This window comes from Rhipicephalus sanguineus, chromosome 10, assembly GCF_013339695.2.
Source record: "Rhipicephalus sanguineus isolate Rsan-2018 chromosome 10, BIME_Rsan_1.4, whole genome shotgun sequence".
NCBI lineage: Eukaryota > Metazoa > Arthropoda > Arachnida > Ixodida > Ixodidae > Rhipicephalus > Rhipicephalus sanguineus.
The window spans coordinates 77,721,017-77,738,944 of NC_051185.1; positions in this window are offsets into that span (position 1 = coordinate 77,721,017).

Here is a 17,928-nt window from a genome sequence, read left to right on the forward strand (position 1 = left end):
ATGGAGAAGTCCTCTCACATCCCTATTGCAAAACCCAGCGCCACTGGGTACCAGCGTCCAGTGCCATGCCTGATTATGGGCCCAGCGTCGCGCTGGATACTGGGCCGCTGGAGCGGCGTTTTACTGGGAGGCGCTGGGTACTCAAGCTCAAAACGGCTCTACAGCGTTAAAACAGCGGTGCCTACGTTCCCTACATATATAAATTACTAAAAAAAGTCATATAGAAAGCATTAGTGCAATAAAAAAAAGAAAAAAAAAGCCGTAAGAAAAAAAAAAAAAAACCTCCACCACGAGGATTCGAACTCGCCACCTCTCAATCTCCAAGCGAGTACTCTACCACTTTTTTTTTTTTCAATAAAAAAAAAAACACTGCGCCAGCCGAAACACGTCAACATCGCTGTAAAAGAGCTAGTCAATACAGTAAGAAAGCGTTTCGTTTCATATGTCTGTGTCGTGCATTCAAGGAAGACGCAATCTTCCTTTCCGGATCACGCTTGCTTCTGTATTAGACACAAACAGAGGTTGGCCGGCAAGGAATGAAATGCCCAAAATGGGAAGAGCGCTAGGTTTCTTTAAGAATTCCCGTTTTAACTCCGAAAATTATCAAATGGATTGAGGAGCCGGGTACAGTTTGACGGCTGTTACTGCCGATTTTTAATAGCCGTTCCTCGCCCTTGCTAAAGATGAACGTGTACAGAAGCTTTATGATGACTCGTTCGATAAACACGCGCTTACATGAATTCATACTGAGTAGTTTTGTCGCGCGAGCGACGATATTACTGCGGGGCGGGCGTGGTGTATTCTGACTTGCAGTTCTAGCGATACCTACAACTATAAAACCGCTCAGCAAAAACAAATACATTTAGTTGAAAAAAGATGCCGGTGTGTTAGTTCACTAACGCGTACCAGTTGACAGGTATGTGTTCTGACGTATGAGTCAGAGAAGTACCGGCGAGTGCGGCCGGCTGCCTTCGGTGAGCCTACGTTCGTTGCTGAAAGCGCGTCGCATCGATGGTCATCGCTCCTTGTGGGAACACCGTACACAAGAAAAAATGGTTAATTTAGGTTAACGAATGTCCAGACTATACTTTACAGTAAATCTTACACGTTGGAATTGCGTGTACTTAAACCAAGAAGCGCCGGTGGCATGCAGACGGACTCGGCCGGTACGCTAGGCCTAACGCTCGCTGGGAGCCGCACTGGGTAGGACCGATCTAGGCGCAGATGAGTTGCGATGGTTGAAGTTTCTGCATTTTAGCCTCGAAACCTTTTTAACTGATACCTAACGTATAGCTGAAGTAAGTGGAAGTGCAAGAATTGCCTGAGATGCGTTTCTGGTGCGGCGATAACGAACGACGGCTGTTTTTCTGGCCTCCGTTAGGAGGGGCCGCGAAGCCAGAGCTCATTTACTTCTTGCCAACCGCATGGCGATGTAACGATTTGCTCTGTATGTTCAGACCAACGCCTCCAGACTTAGAAACATTACAATATGAAGTCATAACCGCAACACATCACGGATGCAAAACTGATATATATGATCGGCATGCACAAATTGTGTATTCATTGCTACTACGTGCTCCGCAAAAATTAACGACGTTATTGGCACTGCATGAATAAGAAAAAGCGTGGCAGAAAGCAAAACAATCAGTGTTGGCTGCTTTGGGTTATTAACATATTTTTCTTCACATTCGACAGGGAAACATTAAAAGTGACCGTGATTTCACATATATATGTATATTATATCACGTATATCATGAAAATAGTGCGCATCTCCTCGTCTTTCTCTGCCAAGCTAGAATTTGTGACACATGTTTGAGACCCATTAGGATAGCATCTATCGGTACCATCGAATCAGACATTCGATATTCAACGATACCAAAGCATTCTGCCGCGCACGACACTGAAAGCAGCGCGCGGCACTGGCAGAACAGTGCAGGCTCCAGTATGTGCCAGCGCACGCCAGTGAGAATTCCAGCGTCTCCAGAGCTTCCCAGTGAGCGCCAGCGTCACAGCGGCAAAGCCAGTGGCTCTACCAGTGCGACCCAGCTCTTTCCCAGTGCTTTCACCGGAGTCCCAGTGAATTCGAGCGTATACCAGTGTTCCCAGTGTGGTCCAGCGCCAGAAAACGTACTGGTATCACGCTGGGGGTACTGGAACGGCGCTGGTTTTTGCAATAGGGATTCCACTGTAAGATCTGTGTGTCCATTTTAGATGTGTTTTGTGCTGTGTGCTCAAGGATGGAAAATTTGCTCACGGTCCCTTTCCAGGGGCCGTGACGCGAGATTTTTCTTTTTCGGATCGGTCGACGTAGTCGCGCCGATCCTTAGGCGCTGGCTGCGCCCTCACGCTCGGTGTTGTGTCCATTGCCTCTTGCGAGGCGCTGGACACGCGCTCTTGCGAGCGCAGCGTTTGTTTTGAGGGCCTCGCCTCAAGAGACGAGACCTTCGCGCCCCCCAGCCCGCAGTTTGGTGGGTCCTTCTTAGATGGCGGAGCAGCACTGGCTGCAACCGCCGAGGGGGCGGGTGGCGTCACCGCCGGCTCACTACGCGTGTGCCGGACAGCCGCCGGAGGCCGTCGTGGCGCTGCCCCCTGACGCGCCACTTCGGCAAAGCTGGTTTCTGGTAGGTAGGACACCTGCCTTCGTGCCTCCTTAAATGAAATGTTTTGTTTTACTTTAATTGTGACAATTTCCTTTTCTTTTTTCCAGCATGGGCATGGCCGTGAGTATGCGGCATGCTCCCCATTACAGTTCGCACAGAGAAGAGAGTTTTCACAGGCATCAGATGTGTGTTCTTCAGCACTGCATTTCGCGCAAGTTAGGCGGCCTCGGCAGTTCTGTCAGCTGTGGCCGAACCGCTCAGCCTCCGTCAGCCCTAACAAGTCATCATCTGAAACAACGCCACGGGTGGTATTCATGGTTCGGTGTGGGGTTACTATTAAGTTGGTATCTCCAAATTTCGCTAGATTAGGCAGTCTCTCATATTGTTTCTGGTCGCGGAGTTCCAAGAGGAGGTCACCACTTGCCATTCTCGATACTTTATATCCTGGGCCAAAGATTTCGGTCAAAGACTTCGAAACTAGAAAAGGTGAAAGCGTTCGCACTGGTTTGCCGGGTGCGTCAGCGTGGATAACATGGAATCGGGGGAAAGATACTCTCTGGTGACCAAAAAACTGGAAGACTTCGTCGGTGCGCCCCCTTTTGTGAGGGCGATCAGGGAGTGGGGGGAAGGAACTAGCCATATGTAGATGTTTACATTTCGGCAGCAGCGCCAGCCACCCACCATGGAGTCCTACAAGGGGACGCTGCAGGGTCTGTAAGCACAGGCCCTGCAGGCGCCAGCTGTACGCCACCACTATAACCGAATATGGTGTATCCAAGGTAGGATAACCACACAGGGTTAACCCTTGCAGCCAGGAAACACGGAAGTCAATGGAAGAGAGTAGAGGACAGCAAAGATTTAAAGTAAGAGAAAAGACGAAGATGTGAGGGGAGAGGCAGGAAAAGGCGACTGCCGATTTCCCCTGGGTGGGTCAGCCCAGGGGTGCCGTCTACGTGAAGCCGGGGCCAAAGGGGTGTGTTGCGTCTGCCGGGGGGCCTTAAAGGTCCAATCACCCGGCGTCGGCTCAACCCCCAGGATCCCCTTTTCCCCGGACACGGCAAAGCCACGCACGGCTAGGCGTGGGAGGGTGTCGAAACCCCCCTGTTAGCTCGGGTCCGTGGTGTCGCTACACACCAAACGCCTGCTTGCGCAGACGCCCCTGCGGGGGTAGCTTACCGAACAGCACTGCTCGGACAGCAAGTGCCTCAAGAGAAGTTCGGAGGTTCAATTGTTTACACGCAACACCTTTATCAACTATTATAGAGACACCGCCCGACGAGGTGGCAGCGTCGTCACGGTCTTTGCGGAAGATGGCATATTGCTTTAGAAAGTTTGTTTGTGTGGACTTGAGATGTGTTTCCTGAACACACAGCACCTTTGGAGTATGTTTATAAAGAAGTTCTCTAATATAATCAAGATTATGGAGAAGTCCTCTCACATTCCACTGTAAGATCTGTGTGTCCATTTTAGATGTGTTTTGTGCTGTGTGCTCAAGGATGGAAAATTAGCTCACGGACCCTTTCCAGGGGCCGTGACACGAGATGTTTCTTTTTTGGATCGGTCGACGGAGTCGCGCCGATCCTTAGGCGCAGGCTGCGCCCTCACGCTCGGTGTTGTGTCCATTGCCTCTGGCGAGGCGCTGGACACGCGCTCTTGCGAGCGCTGCGTTTGTGTTGAGGGCCTCGACTCAAAAGACGAGACCTTCGCGCCCCCCAGCCCGGAGGTTGGGGGTCCTTCTTGGATGGCGGAGCAGCATTGGCTGCAACCGCCGAGGGGGCGGGTGGCGTCACCGCCGGCTCACTACGCGTGTGCCTGACAGCCGCCGGAGGCCGTCGTGGCGCTGCGCCCTGACGCGCCACTTCGGCAAAGCTGGTTTCTGGTAGGTAGGACACCTGCCTTCGTGCCTCCTTAAATGAAATGTTTTGTTTTACTTTAATTGTGACAATTTCCTTTTCTTTTTTTCCAGCATGGGCATGACCGTGAGTATGCGGCATGCTCCCCATTACAGTTCGCACAGTGAAGAGAGTTTTCACAGGCATCAGATGTGTGTTCTTCCGCACTGCATTTCGCGCAAGTTAGGCGGCCTCGGCAGTTCTGTGAACTGTGGCCGAACAGCTGGCATTTGAAACATCGGAGAGGGTTTGGTATATATGGCCTCACTCGAAGCCTGATGTACCCAGCCTCGATGGAGTCGGGCAGTACACTTGAATTGAAAGTATCTGGTGCTTAGTCTGGACTTCTTTGCCATCACGCCTCATCCTAATTCGTTTCACGTTGATGACATTCTGTTCGCTGAAACCCTCCAGGAGTTCAGCCTCCGTCAGCCCTAACAAGTCATCATCTGAAACAACGCCACGGGTGGTATTCATGGTTCGGTGTGGGGTTACTATTAATTTGGTATCTCCAAATTTCTCCAGATTAGGCAGTCTCTCATATTGTTTCAGGTCGCGAAGCTCCAAGATGAGGTCACCACTTGCCATCCTCGGTGCTTTATATCCTGGGCCAAAGATTTCCGTCAAAGACTTCGAAACTAGAAAAGGTGAAAGTGTTCGCACTGGTTTGCCGGGTGTGTCAGCGTGGATAACGTGGAATCGGGTGAAAGATGATGATGTATGTTGTTTATTGGCGCAAGGGCCATGTGATGGCCAAAGAGCGCCAGGACATGATAGCTAAAGTGGACAATAGTTATGTTAAGTGGCTGTAAAGGCGCCTAAATTTCCTCGCGCTAAAGGCGGGTAAAACATATACGTAGTAAAATTATGAGATGACGTGAGGCATGTGCATATAGAATGAATGACAAGTGGTTGTGACGATAAAACAATGAGCGTATGTTGTGAGCACGAATACCTCCTCAGGGCCTTTGAGGCCAAAGGCAGGGAGGCAGGTGCTTCCTCCAATGTAGCTCCCGTAGCACCAACCTCTTTTCAGAGGTGGTGCTACGGACTGCCTGGGTATGTAACGTGAAAGCTGTGGACTTCCTTTAAAAACGCGAAGAGCGACTGATGTTTAAAAACAGGTTCCCTACCGATGAGCATAGCTGGGTGTAATGGTAATTGTTGTCGGTAGGGTAATGTAAAATGTTTTCTTCGTAGTGTGTCTAATTCTGTACATTGAATTAAAATGTGGAGCACGGTGAGTGGTTCACCACATTTCTCGCACATGGTGGTTCACCACCGGATAGAAGGCGTGAGTGTGTACTGTGTGTGTGTCCTGTTCTTAGCCTTGTAAGTATTACTTATGTGTGGCGTGATTTTGATACTGGCGGCCAATCACCCAGATGAGGCTTGATAAGATGTAGTTTGTTTTGTGTGTGTGTGTCCCATGTGTTCTGCCTATAAGCCCTGAGCTTGCTTTTAATGAAAGGTTTTAAGTCCAGTGGAGGAACGGAAAGGAGTGTATTGGAGGCAGCATTTTCATGGGCGGAGGCTGCTAGCTGGTCAGCCAACACGTTGCCTTGGATCTCGCGGTGCCCTGGCACCCAGCACACTACGACGCGCTGTTTGAGTGCGCAGACTGTGCATAGGAGTGAGTACAGGGAGACGAGGACGGGGTTTTTGTGTTTTTTCAGAGTTTTGAGGGCTGTTACCCCGCTTAGGGAATCGGTGTATATTACTGCGCTTTGGAGTTTTAATTGTTTTATGTGTATGTAACGGAGGATGGGTCCTTGTCCTGTTTAGAATCGGAATAATGATGGCTTCTTTCCAGGCCGAGGGGATCTCGCCGGAAAACCAAACCGCATTATATAGGGAAAGGAGGGCTTTTTGCGTTTCAGATGGCAGGTGTTTCAACATTTCATACACAACACGGTCGGAGCCTGGGGCGGAATTATTGCAGCAATTAAGCGATGCTTGTAGCTCAGCCATGCAGAAAGGTTCATTGTACGCTTCGTGTTTTGTGGACTTGCGATCTAGTTTCTGTTTTTCGATTCTTGTTTTGTATCGCTGGAAAGCTTCAGTATAGTGCGACGAGCTGGACACCTGTTCGAAATGTTCGCCGAGGAAGTTCGCCTGGTCTTCCAAGCTGTCGCCTTGTGTGTTAACTAAAGGAAGAGAATGTGCTTGTCGGCCTGCTACCCTAACAACCATGTTCCAGACATTAGCCTCCTGTGTATATGAATTGATGCCCGATAAAAACCTCTGCCAACTTTCCTTTCTTGCTTGTCGGCGCGTTCTCCTGCCTTGAGACTTTATGTTTTTAAAATTGTCAAGATTCTCGGCTGTCGGAGAGTCTCGAAGCAACCTCCATGCTTTGTTTTGTTTTTTGCGCGCATTTCGACAACCATTGTTCCACCACGGCACAGTCTTTTGCCGGGCAGTCCAGTTTGTGGGATGCACTTAGTTGCAGCATCGATGAGAAAAGCTGTAAAATAATCTACTGCTGCATCTGTACTTAAGTCACACATACAGTCCAACTTAAGCAAGCAACTTTACGAAACTCCTCCCAATCGGCGTTGTCAATGTTCCATTTGGGAACTTGTGGAGGAGATTCATTAATTGTTGGTGCACTCCGAACTATTGGAAAGTGGTCACTTCCGTAAGGATTAATAATTACTTTCCAATTGAGTAAGGGTAGAAGCGATGGGGATATAATGCTGAGATCAATGGAGGAGTAGTATTGTTAGCGAGGTTATAATATGTTGGCTCTTTCTGATTCAACAGACACGCACCGGAAGAGAAAAGGAATTGTTCAATCAGACGACCTCGTGCATCACAGCGAGAATCACCCCATAGACTGCTATGTGCATTGAGGTCCCAAGGACCAGATAAGGTTCTGGTAGCTCATCTATTAAAGACTGGAATTCACGTTTTTGCAGGTGGTAGTGTGGAGGTATGTAAAGAGAACAAATGGTGACGAGTTTGTTCAGAAGAACCGCTCGAACAGCCACTGCCTCAAGGGATGTTTGGAGAGGTAAGTGTGTACACAGGCGTCCACTGTTAAATGGAACATCAGAGCGTGTGGCGGCAGCTCGGCGCCACCGCCGGCCGTTGGCCGCAATGAGATTCGCGCAGGCGCAGTGAGCACCGTGCCCGGTGCGCTTTCGTGGCGTCAGCGATTCGCTTCGCGACGATTCGCAGCGCGGAAGCAGACGGCAGCAGACGAAGAAAGAGCACGACTCACAGCGCGCACTGCGCCTGCGCACAACTCGTTGCAGCCTCTGGCCGGTGGTGGTGCCGAGCTGCCGCCACACGCTCCGACGTTCCCTTTAACAGTGGACGCCTGTGTACATGCTATTCCTTGACTAACTACAAGTGCTACACCACCGGATGACGCCATGGCTTCATCCCGGTCCTTACGGAAAATGATGTAACTGCGTAGAAAGTTCTTGTGTTTGGATTTTAAGTGTGTCTCTTGTACACACAGAATTTTTGTGAATGTTTGTGTATAAGTTCTTGGATATCGTCGAGGTTTCTGAGCAGTCCTCTGACGTTCCATTGTATAATTTGTGTTTCCATTATGGAGGTAGTGTAGTGCTGTGTGTACGAGAAGGAAGTGGCTGTTGTTTAATCGGAAAGTTAGAACTCAAGTAGTAGGGCCGTTGTTGGGCCCTGTTATCGGCTTTTTAGTTTTCTTGGCGCGCTCCAAGGAGCTACGCCTCTCTTTCGGTACCAGAGGTACCGGAGTCGTGTCCATTGCCTCGTGTGAGGCACTGGACGCCCGCGTACGCGAGCTGCTGGTTTGTTTTTCCGACCTCGCCGTGGCGAGGCGTGGTCGTGAGACCCGACGACCCTGGAGTAGCCGGGATTTCTGGCTTAGTTGGTGGAGCAGACTTAACTGCTGCCACCGCGGGGGCAGCCGCCACGGTCGGTGGCTCACTTTGCGATAGCTGGGACAGTGGCGGTGGCCGACGCGACGCAGCCCCTGACGCGCCGCATCAGCATAGGTTGGGCCGTGAAAGACCGAACACCTTCTACGTGCTTCTTTGAAAGATATATTCTCTCGGACCTTCAGTGCTATGATATCTTTTTCTTTTTTCCAATTTGGGCAAGAGCGTGAATACGCAGCGAGGTCGCTGTCGCAGTTCACGCAGTGTGGTGTTTCATTGCAGGTGTCCGAGGCATGGCCTTGGGCACCACATTTTGCGCAGGTAGGTCGACCACGGCAGCTCTGAGAGCCATGGCCAAATCTTTGACACTGAAAGCATCGGCGAGGGTTGGGGATGTAAGGTCTTACAGGTGTCTTTGTGTAGCCAGTTTCTATAGTCTGCGATAGTTCGCTTGTGGAAAAGGTAAGGATCAAGTGTTTGGTGGGGATTTCCTGGTTATTTCGTCGGATGATGATTCGCTTTACATTTGTGACATTTTGTTCCTTCCATCCTTCCAGTAGTTCAGCCTCGGTGAGGTCAAGCAGATCAGTGTCGGATACGACTCCACGTGCTGAATTCATGGATCTATAAGGTGTTACAGTGATTGGAATGTCACCAAAGGTTACGAGGTTGTGTAGTTTCTCAAATTGTGCCTTGTCACGGAGTTATAGAAGGAGGTCTCCGCTTGCCGTTTTTGTAACTTTATTCGCAATGCCCATAGACTGTCGCGCCGCCGAGCGGAATTCAGGAGCGTCCTCTCGAGGAGGGTTAGTAGACGACAAAATGGCGGCACTATGCAGCCGCTCCCTATTTCAGCTGTGCTAGCCTCAGTGTTAACGCGTTGGCAAGAAAGGAACACTACGACTTTGCATGTTCCCTGCAACAGTGAACAAACCGGGCCCTCCGTGACACGAGAAATCTGATTCGTTCTTGCGAGACGCGAAGTTTTCGTGAAAATACGTGGCAACTCGCGCTTTCAATGCTAGCCCACAGTGTACACATACTATCAGCTTCGCGAGGCTTTTGTAGCCACGTAGGTAAGTTAAATGTTATCGTCTGACATATTCAGTTGAAGCTCACCCTGTTTTACTTGCATATATAATTGGTCAGTGTTTCTTGTAGTGCATGAGTCCCATAACACTGTACGCGGGAGGGAGGTCGCGCGGGCTCGCGATGTGCTCATGTATAACTGAGCGATCTCAAGTTGGCGATACATTAAAATAAGGCCTCTATCCTTTGTCAGCAAAGCGCTGTTACGAATCGTGCGAGCGACGTTTCAATCATTCGAGGACGCGTCTGCTCGACGCCTTTCGTGGAGCGAACGCTTTCCATCCACGCCGTCCTTCGCCAGTGTGTTGGGTTTCATAGCCACCGCTGCGCCGCTTGTTTTTGTACGTTTGTTGATAGGTGGCAGCACACTGCAAGCGATTTGCTTGTTGACCGGTCTGAGAGCAAAACCTGGCAAAACGTTCTCCGCGCCCAGACGTCTCTCTAATTGTAAACGTGGTGACGCGGAGTGGTCGAAGTCGTTCGGCGGAGGAAATTATTCAGATTGCTTTCAGCAGTGATGTTGAAAGAAACCATCTTGACGATGAGGATTTTCCACTGGACGTAGAAGACTGTGAAAGCACCGAGAGTGACAGCGACGATGAACCACCAGCTGCTAACTCACGAGGAGCGAGTTGCACTTCACGTCCCCTCGTGCGTTAATGTTCTTTCACGCTCGTAAGTCACTTTGATTGTATTTAATGTGTAATATCCTTGAGCGAGATCGAAATAAAAGCATAGTTCCTCTTGTGCATTGCATGTATCACAATTATTGTGGATATTATGGAGTGCCGCATGCCGCCAACACGCTCGAGCTCGGCCAGCTAAGCGAAATGGTTAGAGCGATGGAACGTGCAGTCACGGCCACAATCCACGCCTCTCGGCGAACTTCTTCGACGTTGCGAAAAGCATACGTGTGCATTCTTTTCGATATTCATGTTTAGATCGTGCTGATCGAACCTGCAACATGCTAGTGAACACACGGCTAGAGTATCAGCATGGCTGTGACACAAGCGCTACTGAATGGCATGTTAAATGCTTGTGTTCCGTTGAAGACGTAACTCCGCGTTTCAGACTGCACAAGTAATGACTACGGGGTATTATCACAGAACACTTTTATGTTTGCAAGCCATCATCACGCAGCAGCGATGGCGCTACTCGCTGGCGGCCTACTACTGCGGCAAATCCGTTAGGCAGGCTCGGTACGTACTACCTCGGAGTGCCGTTCAGCTCATACGTCAATTCCAGGTCATACAGGTTTACGTAGCACGCACAGGATTTCGCAAAGCATCGTTATGCCCGGTAACGGAGCTGAAATATAACCTTTCACTTCGCAGCAAATAATTAGGTGGCGAGTACTTAGCACTTTCCATGGTTTGGGAAAGTATTTTAGTCTCATATCCATTTCAGCGCAGCTCATGACTTCATCCGGTGAAAGTGGCACGGTCCGTACGTCCGCACGTCCTATCTGTTCCTATGCTAACAAACGGGTTGACCCTCCTCCTGGCGCCATCTTGAAAAGCACGGCGCGCCAGTTCGTGGGCATTGCGAATAGCCAGCACCTAAGGTGGCTGTCAGTGCTCTTGATACTATGAAAGGGGACACGTTTCTTGCTGTTTTGTCGGTCTTCCCGCTGTGTACCACATGATAGTGTGGGAATACTTCTATGGGTCGGCTAAGAAAAGTCAGGTCTTCGGTGCGTACGCACTTTGAAGCGGCACGATCACTAATGAGGGGAAATGCTCTATGCATACTAATTGAATTGGATTCGGCAGCGATGGCGGCCACTCACCACGGAGCCCAACACGGGGACGCTAGAAGATTCATGCTGCTGAAAACATGCAGACGCCAGCCGTACACCGCTACTATAACCGAATGCGCATAGACCAAGGTTGGCTAGTTGCACAGTGTGGTGCAACCCAGGCCGCCTACGAAAACTGGGAAGTAACTGAAAATTGTAGGAGACAGGACAGCGAGGAAAGTTGATAGTAAAGTGAAAGATCAGAGAGGGGGATAGGAAAAGGCGACCGCCGATTTCCCCTGGGTGGGTCAGCCCAGGGGTGCCCTCTACGTGAAGCCGGGGCCAAAGGGGTGTGTTGCCTCTTCCGGGGGGCCTTAAAGGTCCAAACGCCCGGCGTCGGCTCAACCCCCAGGATCCCCTTTTCCCCGGACACGGCAAGCCACGCACGGCTAGGCGTGGGAGGGGTGCAAACCCCCCGTTAGCTCGGGTCCGTGGTGTCGCTACACACCAAACGCCTGCTCACGCAGACGCCCCTGCGGGGGGGGGGGGGGAGATACTCTCTGGTGACCAAAAAACTGGAAGACTTCATCGGTGCGCCCTCTTTTCTGAGGGCGATCAGGGAGTGGGGGGAAGGAACTAGCCATATGTAAATGTTTAATTTTCGGCAGCAGCGCCAGCCACCCACCATGGAGTCCTACAAGGGGATGCTGCAGGGTCTGTAAGCACAGGCCCAGCAGGCGCCAGCTGTACACCACCACTATAACCGAATATGGTGTATCCAAGGTAGGATAGCCACACAGGGTTAACCCTTGCCGCCAGGAAACACGGAAGTCAATGGAAGAGAGTAGAGGACAGGAAAGATTTAAAGTAACAGAAAAGACGAAGATGTGAGGAGAGAGACAGGAAAAGGCGACTGCCGATTCCCCCAGGCGGGTCAATCTGGGGGTGCCGTCTACGTGAAGCCGGGGCCAAAGTGGTGTGTTGCCGCCGCTGGGGGGCCTTAAAGGTCCAATCACCCAGCATTGGCTCAACCCCCAGGATCCCCTTTTCCCCGGACACGGCACAGCTACGCACGGCTAGGCGTGGGAGGGGGTCAAAACCTCCCTCCCGTCAGCTCGGGTCCGTGGTGTCGCTACACACCAAACGCCTGCTTGCGCAGACGTCCCTGCGGGGGACGCCTGGAAACGATCTCACTCTTCATGCCTGATCTTCGTCGCGCCGCTTTGAATGATTTCATGAAATTAGAAGACGCAAACTACCAAGAAAAGACGGGTGAAAGGAGAGAGCATGATTCGACGTGTGTTCGTCAGTCAGCGTGTCGGGGAATTCTGTTGTTGGAAGCGCGGAAAAAGCGAAATGAGTGTGCCGTTTCATCACACGTGAGGTACACGCCGACACGACCACAAGTTATCAGTGTAGCTTATAGATAAATATCATCGCTAACAAGTAACACGCAGGTAGCGTTAATAGTGAACTTTTGTTGAATCGTCCGTAAACTTCGTTGCGCTAGCGTAATACCGGGTTACTGCAGCCGTAACCGTGAAAGGCTGGATAGGTGGGGCCATCTGGCGGCGCAAAGAACTTTGCGAGCACAGAATTGCTATTGTAGAAAGCTAATGTATTCTATTTCTCCGCTGGTGTGCATTCGCTATACCGATATTCCATAGACCCTTTGCGTATACCGGAATGCCGTGCACGCTGAAATTCTCTAATATAGCTAATTGAGACACACCAGCGAGCATGGCTCAAGCGTGTGTCCCCGAGCACCTCCTCGTTGCTGCTTGGAACGGCGTCCATTTTTGAATCGCTGTTTTGAAAAGCGTGGAAGCGAAGGTTATTCGCAACGTCGCGAAAGGCGGTGATTCCAAGTTCCACAATGTCGTCTTCAACACTAGTCGACATTTATGACGGCTAGTCATACAAGGTATGACTGACTGTGTGCGCCTAGCAGACGAAATGTTAGCTGAGGAGCTGAGCCTCACGTCACTCCTTTCTGTAGACAAGTGGTCAGCTGGGGCGCGGTCTGGAGGTGGCGCTGCCGGCGCTAAAAAATGGCGGGGTTGCCGGACGTTTTGAATACTTCTAGATACCGGTGATCTAAATCAATAAAACAGATAGTTATTCGTTCCTCAGTGGCACTTTGGGTCGCAAATCGCTACTAGGGGGTCGATAACTACTCGTGGAAGCAGAAATCTTGACATGCGTAAATTTGATGTCAGTGCTCCTTTAAGGTGTGTCCAGAGACCTTCACATACATCTATGGGGCCAACTTTCGAGGTGAGTAACCATGAACCACCGAGCGCCTGATAGGTGTATTCTACCCATTACAAAAACCGGTGGATTCCCCGTTGGCACTAAAGATGGAACCAGGTAGCTGCCGCATTGGAAGTGTACGCTATACCTTTTCATCACCTTCTGTACACTTGGAAATCCTTACCGGGCACCCAGCGAATGGTACAGGAGATTTATAGCATTCCGACTCTACCAGAATGCAGACATGTCAGAGGGTATCGAACCGACGAGCTCTCGCTAAGCATTGCTACGCCATAGGAACACAGCTATCGTAGCCGAGCCTTTCAATAACATGGAGTTCTGTATGGAACCATACACACGCGGTAAAACATGAAACCAATTGTACTCACTTCAGAAAGCGAGCGCTCACAGAAGCGTAGACGTATGCACTGAGCGAAAACTTCAAACAAAACCCCAGATAAGTGCGTGGTCTTTGTGATCCGAATGCTATTTGCGATGTGAACAAGCGCATCCGGAGACAGATGGGTCCATCTATGGGTCTCGATTGCAAACTACCCGAAGCACGACAAGAGACGCAGTCATAATGCTCGCCTCCGGCATCGCAGCTGTTTTCGAAAGGTCTTTGCGCGATGAATTTAGACTGTGTTTTGTGTTTTTCGTTCTTCCCCTTTGATGTAACGAACCACTGGAATGACAAGAAAGGTGAATGCGGACTGGAATTCCTAACCTTTTTTGACGTTAGCGAACGAGCGTGACAGTCAAAGGCTAGGCTGACGTCGCAGACAATGTGCACCTGTACTGCATACAAATTTTGAAGCTTGATCGTTTTGGTTGTAGTACATGGTGCTGTGCTGTAGGCAGCAAAAAACTGACTTACGAAATCTATGATTTCTTTTCTTACGTCCGTGCCTCCCCACCTCATTTTCATTCATAATGAATACCTCAAGACTAGCTCAACTTTCATAGGGATCCTCCCTTTCGTCCTTTGCTAAAATCAAATGTACCACACAGCCATATTATAGCGCGCGTTGGAGACACGATTCCTTATCAATCGAAATCTATTTCCTTGTCCCTTTGTTGATGCTGAAAATAGGGCTCCGCCGATTTACTGATTTGTTCATTTATTGATTCATTACAGAGAGAAGTTGTCGCGGAAACTTGATGAAAGCTGAGAGTTGGAAAGGCAGCAACAGGACCCTATTGCGTGGACAGACACCCTGTGATGACGTAACATAGGTCTTGATGGTGATGATGATGATGATAAATGATGCTTTATGGCGCAAGGGCCACTAATAGCCGAAGAGCGCCAGTACATGATATGGCATGTGGATGATGACGGTGTTCAGTGGCTGTATGGGGGCCTAAAATTCTGCGCCATGCAGCGCGTAAAACATATATTCGTTACAATCATGAGAGTGACATGAGTGGGCATAATGGGAATGAGTGGCGAGAGGTCGTACCAGTAACACTGTAAGAATAGCGAATTAGCACGAATGCCTCGTCAATTCCCTTGATTCCAAGGGCTGGGAGGCAGGTGCTTTCTATAGTGCAAATACCGCAACAGCAGCCCCTGTTGAGAGCCCCTGCTACCGATTACCTGGACATATGACATTGACAGTATGCACATCTTTTAAAACCTTTAAAGGTGATTCGTGTTTCTCTACCTAAAAGGTTCTCTACCTACAAAATTGGCCGCGTATCTGCGTGCTCCGCTGCAAATGCCGTGTAAAGACGATAGAGGAGGCGCTGCGTCTACGCTGCGTGAGATATGGACGCCATCTGGCAATACATCGGTAAACATGAGCTTTTGCAGAGGGTTTCCTTCCTCCGTGGCAGAGGGCTTTCGTCGGCGCCCATAGCATGGCATTTTCCGCGCAGCCGCAGCCGCACCTTAAGAAACTATGGTCTTTAGAATTATGTATCTATGTATTTTCTATTAAAGAACACACCACCTAATACTTACCTAGTGATGTTGCGCCTCAGATATGCGTAATATTTAATTTTTGATCGACAACGTACACAAGTATGAACAGCCGTACCACTTCAAGATGGGTGGGCGGTAAGCAAGTGGTTCAACTTTGACCATGTGGCTGAATCGGGTGAAGACAGACAAATAGAAAGACAGAGAGACAGTTAACAGACAGACCAAAATTTCTGCGTTTAAGTTCCCCAAGAAACACTATCGTCTTTAAAACATTACAGGATGGAAAGGAATTTGCCGCTTGTAAAGTAATAGGAAATGCTTTCTTCTGTACGGCTCTAGTTCTGTGCATTGTCGGAGGATGTGCAACACGGTCAGTGGCTCACCACATCTATCGCAGCTGGGCGACTCACCCTCAGACAAACGGTGTGCGTGTGTACTGTACGTGTGCCCTATTTTTAATCAGCAGAGTGACTTCTGTACGACGTGTTTTTGATGTTTGTGGCCAGTTACCGAGGTTTGGCGTAACCATGTGCACTTTATTCTGTGTTTGGCTGTCCCATAGACGTTGCCAGTATGACTTTAGTGTTTTAATTAGAGCGGGCATTAGGTCCAGTACAGGGACCTCCCTGGACGTGTCAGAGCCGTCCGCATAGGCAGATGTGGCAAGCCTGTCAGCCAGGTCACTTGCATCTGCCTATTTAGATACCTTATTGAGACCAAGCTGAACCTGTCTCTCGCGTATTGCAAGGTTGCGCGATTTAAAGCCTATCTGGACATCATCTACTTATGTCGAGTACTACATAGTGCGTGGGATACACGGACGCAAGGAATTCATTGTTATTATAAAAAGCGTGCAGCTAAGCACACCACCCTGTGGTACTCCGGTTTCCTGGACAAACGGGCGTGACAGAACGTTGCCCAGTTGAACACAGAAAGTGCGGTTCAACAAGTTGTTCTCTATTAGTTTCAGCATTTTACCACGAATACCTTGTTCTGAGAGGTCTCTCAGTATTCCAAATCGCCATGTGGTATCGTACGCTTTTTCCATGTCTAAAAACACACCAAGAAAGAATTGTTTGTGAATGAAACGTTCACGAATGTGTGTTTCAATCCGTATGAGATGGTCAGTGGTGGACCGTCCCTCTCGAAAGCCACATTGATGTGGATCAAGCATGCACTTTTATTTCAGGAAATGTATTAGTCGACGGTTTATCATTTTTTTCAAAAAGCAGAGGCTACTTGTCAAAGCTAGTGGTTTGTAGCTCGAAACAGAGACGGATCATTGCCCCGTTTCAAGATAGGAACTACAATAGCCTCTTTCCAGGAGGTAGGAATTGCGCCGGAAAACCATATGGCATTGTAGAGAGAAAGGAGGGTTTTCTGTGTTAGGTAGGTAGGTGTGCCAACATTTCATATACTGCACGTTCGGAACCTGGGGAGGATTTGTTGCAGCAGTTTAGCGATGCATGGAACTCATCTAAACAGAAAGGTCTATTGTACTCTTCATATTTTGTACACTTCTGTTCTAGTTTCTGTCCCTCTATTATTGTTCTATACCATATTTAAAGAAAAGCGGCGCACAAAAATATGTGCGCCGCTATATTGCCAATCATAAAGAATATGCGCATAAAGAATATGCGCAATATAGCGGCGCATATTCTTTAAATATGAATATACACCAGCTCGCCCAACTTTTTATTCTGTTGTTCTATACCCTTGCAAACGTTCAGAATAGTGCAGCAAGCTGGAGACGTGTTCGAAGTGAGCGCCCAAGAAGTTTGCTTGGTAATCCAGCGTATCGCCCTGCATATTAGTCAAAGGAAGTGGGAGTGTGGCCTCTTATCATGTGTGGCCAAAGTGTGGCCTCTTATCACGCATTGGAAAGGTCAAAGATAATCCAAAAAACTGCAGAAGGGGAAGATGAAAGCTTGCGATGAAAAACATCCGTAAACAGGGGGTGGGTGCTCGAGCCATGGACTTGTCTTCTTCAATGCTGGAACTGATTTCTGTTCCAGCCTTGAAGAAGACAAGTCCACTTGTCGAAACGTCGGCTCGAGCACACACTTCTGTTTACGGATGTTTTCAATTGTCAAAGGTGATTGTTGAAAGCGCCAATTGTGTGAAAGTGAAGATTGAGATTGAAAACCATGCGATAAGTTTTCGCACAGTCTGTGCAGTGCCCTTGTGCTTTACGGCGTACGGCGGCACGAAATCGTTTTCTCGACCTCCATACGGCAAAGAAGTATCGACCACTACTTTGGCGTGTTGGTTACCTTAAGGTACAGAAGGACGTATGTGTCGCACCCTATAACTTCTTTGTTAGAAACACAGTTATCTTTTTCACTGCTTTGTTGCTCTTTGTAAGGCCAACAGAAACAAAATACATTTTATCGAGTTGCTAGCCTCTACTTTTCTTGTGTACCTCGGATGGTTAAAGCATGCTACAAATCCCTGCAACTCCGCTCGTATTCGACAGATTCTAAGGATTTCTGCGGAAGTCGATTCGTGAGTCAATAAGCTCCTTCAGTGAATTATTTTGATTAATATTTAGAAAAATGTT